Below are 7,708 nucleotides of genomic sequence, written 5' to 3' on the forward strand. Positions count from 1 at the left end.
CCTCTATCAAAAGTTGTAAAATATTTTGTCAACCTCTGAATCAAATCATCTGAACTGAATCTAGATTGTAGACCGTTTTGATGCCAATCAAGAAAGTTTTCTTCTTTAATACCTATAAAAACAGTCTAAAACCGCTTTCATAAGATTAGAGATTTTACACTGTTTGATATGTAAATAAGTTACGCAACACAAAGTATGAGATGAATTGACACTTTAGTTCCGGCTAGTGATTATGAGTTCACGCGATATTTGTTTCCGATTAAAACAAATCGCCTTAACCGTTATAAATTTACAACTTATGTAGTTGCATTAAATATTGAATTTGTTATTTACGTCATATATCTATATTGTGTCGCAATTGGATTCACTAGTCTGTTGTCACGTCGCCCAGCAACGGCGGTCATCATGGTTCTAAACAAAGATAATCTGTACTTTTAGAACTTTTCATATGTCTTGTGATCAGAATGTGTAAAAGTCAAAACATGATCAGATTTATAATGTTTTTTCCCCTCTGGATACGCTTTTATGCTCATCGGAGAAATATTTCATAAGTGCGTCCGCCATTGTTCCGATAGTTTAGAGCCAGTTACTAAGTTACCATGCGTCATTACGAGGGAAGTGACGTTACGACTGTTGATGCGTATTACCATAGACTGATGAGAAACTCTAGCTTTAAATCATTTTCAATATGAAATAGTGATTGTATACTCAATACTGTCATCTTAACAATGAATGCTGTTTATATCACTTTGAACATTTTTATCTATGCCTGAACGTTTCACATAGCATTTAATTGTATTTAAAACATATTAGCCTCTTAAACGATGCGTTATGATACAGTACGAAATCCCAATCTGTTCCACTCTCTTAAAGCTGCGAATTTCACAATCAACCGTGAGCAGATGGTTCTAGAAATAAGTCAGAGAGATCCTCAGTGTGGAACGGTGTAGGAGGAAAACGATCCAAGACAATTTTGATATGGATGTCATCCAAAGATGTATGGAGCTGCGTGAACGTAAACATACACCTGGCAAAGGAATAGACGTCTGATAATTCGGGTAGAAAAAGGTTTATGGGTTCTGGACAGAAGATCATTGTTATTCTTGGAGGTGGTGACAATAGTAGATTTAAAAGGATGCCATGTCATTTTTTCTTCTCTCTATTATCTAAAAATAGAGAATATAATTCTGGGATCAATACAACGGTGTTTGAAGACTGGCTAAATTACGATTGCTGCCTTCCCTCGAGGCATCCAGCTGTAGTGTATTTGACAACACTTTCATTGGGTGGCCCATGGTCATAGTTTCAAAAAGGCAGCATTACATATTCAAACCATTTATCAAAGGGCAAACTATATACTTGTAGTAAAAATAAAGAAACGAACCAAAACAGTTTTCAAAGCGGAGTGTCTAATCAGGGAGTTTTTGACACGAGTTTGTGTGACTTCTCCCATGTCACATTGAGCGCAATCCAATCGAGGGCATTGGGCCTACGTAGAGGGAAAGATGGAGAAGAGGAACAGCAAATTTACTCTCACCGACGAAGCAATAAATGATAATATAACAATGGAAGACTGTGGAAAAGGCATGCTCCAACCTTCGCAAACTGTAGAAAAATTATTGTTGAACACGTGTACATATTTGTGAAAACACTGTATCACAAAATGATGAATTTCTACTTTGACCAGTCTATACGTAATGAATATATGTAATCCTCTTTGGCAAAACACAAGCTATTTCTCAAAATGTTGCAATCACAATGATGTTAGTAGCGGGCCATGTTCACTTTCGTTTGTATTCATGAGTAATGTGTATTGAAATGCAGATGTCTGATAGTTAAGAATTTCCATTCATTCCTTCATATTCAGATACTGTATGTATACTGTTTGATCCACTTAACTGGTCATTCTATTTTAACGAATTCCTTCAAAATGGATAAGGGGAAAAATCATAATTTTGTTAATGTAAATCTTCTATGAGTTCCGAAACTTATCTGTTATAAATTTTAACATAGCTGATTTAAGCTAAATAATTTCCTGTTGTTTTTAAATTCACGAAATAAGTACGTTTTAATTAAGGCAAATTGATTCAAATGATCATACAAATTTTTTAAGTTGTGCTTTGAGGGACGGCTTAGATAAAGAAATTAAAAAACACGCACCACTTATTAAAAATCTAACTATAAATACCTTACTCCTTATTGCCTTTTATTGACTTCCCTTGACCAGAGTGTACAAACGATGATATGGAAATCAAGAGAAGTTGTGCTGGAGTGATATACTTGGTATATGCAGCAAAGTTGTTTACTGCAGTGACCATGGTAAATGGCAGTGGTGGTGGTGGGCGTGGTGATGGTAACGGTGATGATGATGATGATGATGATGATGATGATGATGATGATGATGATGATGATGATGATGATAATAATGATGATGATGATGATGATGATGATGATGATGATGATGATGATGATGTCGATGATGACAATGATGATGATAATGTTTAAAGTTTAAATAATCAATATAACATCTTTAGGTTTGACTATCTTCCAAAGAACAAATCAATGAACAGAGAACACGACTCACTATCAAAGCACTCTTGAAAAATAATAATAATAAATATAATAATAATAATAATAATAATAATAATAATAATAATAATAATAATAATAATAATAATAAATAATAATAATAATAATAATCATAAATGTCATTTATATAGTGCTTTACCCATTGTCATAGGTTCTAAGCGATTTACAGTGATATAAAACAAAACATATTACGGTAACATAAATGTGGATGAAAAAGTTATACGAAATCAATTTAAAAAGATTGCTAACACAAATTACGCAAGGTCTTAGGTTTGACAAGGATTGCTGGTCATTGCTTGACCTCAAGTTTCTATTGGGGACATGTACATTTTTGAAGTCTTACCTCATCCGTCTTGCACATTCGATTATGGCCCTTTTCAACATAAAAAAATGTTCCTTACATTGAAGAAACCTAAAAAAAATCGTTTGGACGATCAAATTGACATTTTAAAGACTGGTTTAAGGAAAAGCTCAACACCTTCTACTTTGAAGACCTTTCCAGAGTCAAGGGCATATGGGAGAAGCTAACACTTTATCTGGTGATTATGTTGAAAAATAAAAGTGCAAGATTTCATAAGATTAGGATCATTTCTTCATAAATAGGGCACTTGATCAAAGCTCTTATAAGCTAAAGACTGAAAAAATAATTGAGCAAAAACTAAAACAGAAGCTTTCAAAAAAAAAAGAAAGAACACGATACATAATATGTGACATGTTGGGCTCAAAACCCTTCTTCAGCAACAGTTGTTGTTATTCTCTGAGAAAGGTCGTCGAGATTCAAAAGTTGGATGCTACGTATTGTGTTATTTTTTTAAAAATATACTTCATCCATTTGTGTTCAGTGATTGCTATTATCTATTTTATAGATATCAATAGATGTGACTATTTAACATACTGCTTACGTAATGGCACCAGCTGGGCAAAACAGGACGCATGCGCTGCCAAATTCTGGACGGTAAATCAGATCGTAAATAATGTCCGGCTGTTTAGTCCACCCGGCGATGTCACATATGTGGAGTCGGTTGTTAAGATTGACCGTAAGCTTCTTATTATTTGTTATCGCCTTTATTTTTGACATCATCATCATCATCATCATCATCATCATCATCATCACCGTTACCATCACCACGCCCACCACCACCACTGCCATTTGCCATGCTGTTTTCTCCTCTGAATCTAATTCTATTTCATAGAAAACTTGTTATAAATAAACCGATAACCTCAACTTGATGGCAGAACTCCATTGAATCCAGTTACATCTTGACTTGTTAGATGGATTTGCCGTACTGTCGTGCATTGAAACCAACATGTAATAAATGAAATTTTGGCCAGAAAATTCGCCTTTCACGGATCGATCGATTAAAAAGGCACTCCTCTTGTCAAATAAAAAACCACACATTCACGAAGTCTTATAATGAAAAGTTGTGAAGCGCATTGAGCAAAGTTAATTGGTAGAATTGCGCCATGTCAATGTCACAATATCATTGTTGAAATAGCATTATGAAATCACAGATTATATCAAAATAGACCAACAGTAATAAAGTCAATACAATGAAATGCTGCTTTTATTTGTTCTCTCTCCCCCCACTCCTCCCAGGAAACGTCGGCTACGTTGGAGTTGAGAAAAGTATTGGCTTTAAGTCTGAAGATCAGTTCAAAAAGGAAATCGGTGTTGTCTTTGAAAGTGAACCCATAAACCATGTGGACAGGATCATCACTAGAACGCATTTAATGTGCCCGTTGCAAGGACCAATATACTGAAAGGACAATCAAATGGAATCTTCAGGCAACGCTAGCGGGGGCCAACAAAAACTATAGAAAATTTACACCAAAATAACAGCAGGGGCATTATTATATGGAAAGATCTACCTTTTTAGAGAGGGATTGTGAATTCTGGGTCCAAAAAAAATATTTAATGATTATTATTATCAGCAGTGAATAGGAGTAGCCAAGAAACGGAAAGGATGAGTAGTTAGATATTCTAAAAACTGACCTTATAGTGATTGATTCAGGATGATTTCTTTAGAAGCTTGATTAATGAATGTACATGTAAAGTGATGATGAGGATGAGGGTGAACAATTAGATGAAGGGGAAAGGAGATGTAAAATATTAATAAAGGGAGGTAATCTGCGCATGATGATCCCAAGAAAAAAATGAATACCAAAATATCTACTAAGGGATACAATAGTCGGATTTTAATAAGGGGCGCGCCTTTGTCTTCTTTTTCTCAGCTGTTCACAATGTACAGCTGCAAAAATTTGTATGAACCTCTGGATCATTTTGTCCCAGTAAAATATATTTTTTCACGAATTTTAAAACAATAGGAAAATATTTCACTTATTACAGCTATATTAAAATCGATAACTAGTAAGGATCGGAATCTAAATATGATTATAGTGTCAAAAATATGATTTTCCGCTTATCAATTTTGAAAGGATTTGTTAAAATGGAATGTTCATTTACTTGAAACTTATATGATGTTCGTACAGAATCCGAATATGAAGGAACGACAGACATGTTTACATTTTATAACAAGCAATATACGTTATTGATGAATACAAATGAAAGTGAACATTACGCGCTTCCAACATTATTTTGATTTCAAATTTTTGAGAAATAGCTTGTTATTTATGCCAAAGAGGATTACATTAATTTAATGTAGACCAGTCAAAAGTAGAAATTCATCAATTTATGATACAATGTTTCCACAAATATGTGTTTGCGTTCAACAACAATAACATGCAAAACTGAGGGTTGATTGTGGAATTCCAATTCCATAGCTGTCCTCTTTAATTAACGACTTATTGATAGATAAAAGTGGACTTCTTTTCGCAGCTTTACGAGAGAGGAACCGATAGAGATTCCGTATCATATCGTATTGTTTAAGAGCTTATATGTTTAAAATAAAACTTAAAATGCTGTGTGTAACGTTCATGCATAGATACAATTTTTCAAAGTTCAATATAAACATTCATTGTTAATTTGACAATTTTGAGTATGTAATCACTAGTTCAAATGAGATAAAGCTAGAGATTCATATCAGTCTTCGGTAATTGCGACGTGATGTAAATAAAAAGCAATAGATTATAAGGTCATGATACGTCTTGAATTGATGTAGATTTGCTTAACGTAAAACACTTTTTTTGCCATTAGATTAGTTGAAAACAGTACTTTACCTTTGAATTAAATTTTATTATTGTTAAAAATTGGTTCATCTGGGTGAATTTCCATATTTTGATCTTCATGAGGAAAGTTAAGATACTCTATTAAAACATTTTTCCAAAATATGTTTTTCACCAATTTTAACCCTTTGAATTGCTAACTGTTTATATTTGCTTCCAATGCTTTTTTCCCCCAATGCGTCTAAAAAAGTAATTAGATACTACTTTCCAATCGCAACTTTCATCTGAATAAAACTTTTTTCCCCAATTAATCAGAAATGATTTTTGTAAAGAAATTATGTCAATCATGTTTAGGCCCCCATTACTTCTATCGTTACACATGGTCTTTCTTTCTACTTTCTCAAAAGCTCTCCTATTTGATGTTTTCTTTTGCAACAAAAATTTAAAGAACAATCTATTTATTGATGATGATGATGATGATGATGATGATGATGATGATGATGATGATGATGATGATGATGATGATGATGATGATGATGATGATGATGATGATGATGATGACGACGGCGACGAGGATGATGATGATTATGATGATGATGATGACGACGAAGATGATGATGATTATGATGATGATGATGATGATGATGATGATGATGATGATGATGATGATGATGACGATGACGACGACGAAGATGATGATGATGATGATGATGATGATGATGATGATGATGATGATGATGATGATGATGATGATGATGATGATGATGATGATGATGATGATGATGATGATTGATAAATAAACTTTAAATAATATTCTCTCGTCATTGTTTTACGTGAAGAAGTATGTGTTGAATTGAATAGAATTAAATTTTGCTTCATAAAATGCGTAAACCTAATATTTCATATTTTCTCCTAAGCTAAAACAAGTGTCATATTTCGCGATAGATAGATAGATAGAAAGATAGATAGATCTTAATTTTGTTCTTGTAATTGTGCGGCTATGTGTTCTTGTGGTATGACACTCGCTTTCGAATCGGAAGATCCTGGGTTCGAGCTTCGCTCGACGCACAGTTGAGTCCTTGGAAAAGGCTCTTTACTCACTTCCTCTCAATGTGTTCTGGCGTAAAATGAGTACCTGGCCGTTAACATCGTTGTCTTTGTCGGAAAAATTGTAATATCGCATAACAGGCGTCACGTCTAGTTCTACATGTTACGTGTTGTTGTTGGTCAATTGACCATTTGTAAAGCGCTTTGAGCATGTCTGGTGGATATTGCCCTATATAACAATTTTTGATATTATAAAATCTCAAGTTTTTAATATGAATTTGGTATAAGTGGAACTTAACAAATAACCATTTTTAAAAAAAAATCACATTTAGCATGTTTTAATTTAATCTTTTTTTCTTGTACCTGTAAATTTTCGACTGTCTTTGATATCTGATTTGTTTTAAATCAGCATCTCCTTTTTTCCATTTTTTACTCTAGCAGACTGTCATAAACACACATCTATAGACATAAGAGAGAGAGAGAGAGAGAGAGAGAGAGAAAGAGAGAGAGAGAGAGAGAGAGAACGAGAGAGAGAACACGAGAGCGAGAAAAGGAGACAGATAGAACGAGAGAAAACGAGAGAGATAGAAAGAGATGGAACGAGAGAGAACGAGAGAGAGAGAGAGAGAGAGAGAGCGAGAGAGAGAGAGAAGGAGAGGGAGAGAGAACCAGACAGAGAGAAGGAGCGTGAGAGAGAGACGAGAGAGAGAACAAGAGAGGACGAGAGTGAGAACGAGAGAGAGAGATAGAGAGAAAGAGAGAGAGAGAGAGAGAGAGAGAGAGAGTTTACCAGAATAGCAAATAAAAGACATTATCATCAACAACGGAAGTCGGCGTGACGTCAAAACCTACTTCTCTAATATGGCGGCGATTCTAAAAAATGTTATGGATTGGTCATACCTTCATAACTCACCCTCCTGACTCATACCTTTTTCCGGGTCGCCGTGTT

Source organism: Berghia stephanieae, chromosome 3 (assembly GCF_034508935.2).
Source record: "Berghia stephanieae isolate SIO BIC M18660-M18661 chromosome 3, UCSD_Bste_1.3, whole genome shotgun sequence".
NCBI lineage: Eukaryota > Metazoa > Mollusca > Gastropoda > Nudibranchia > Aeolidiidae > Berghia > Berghia stephanieae.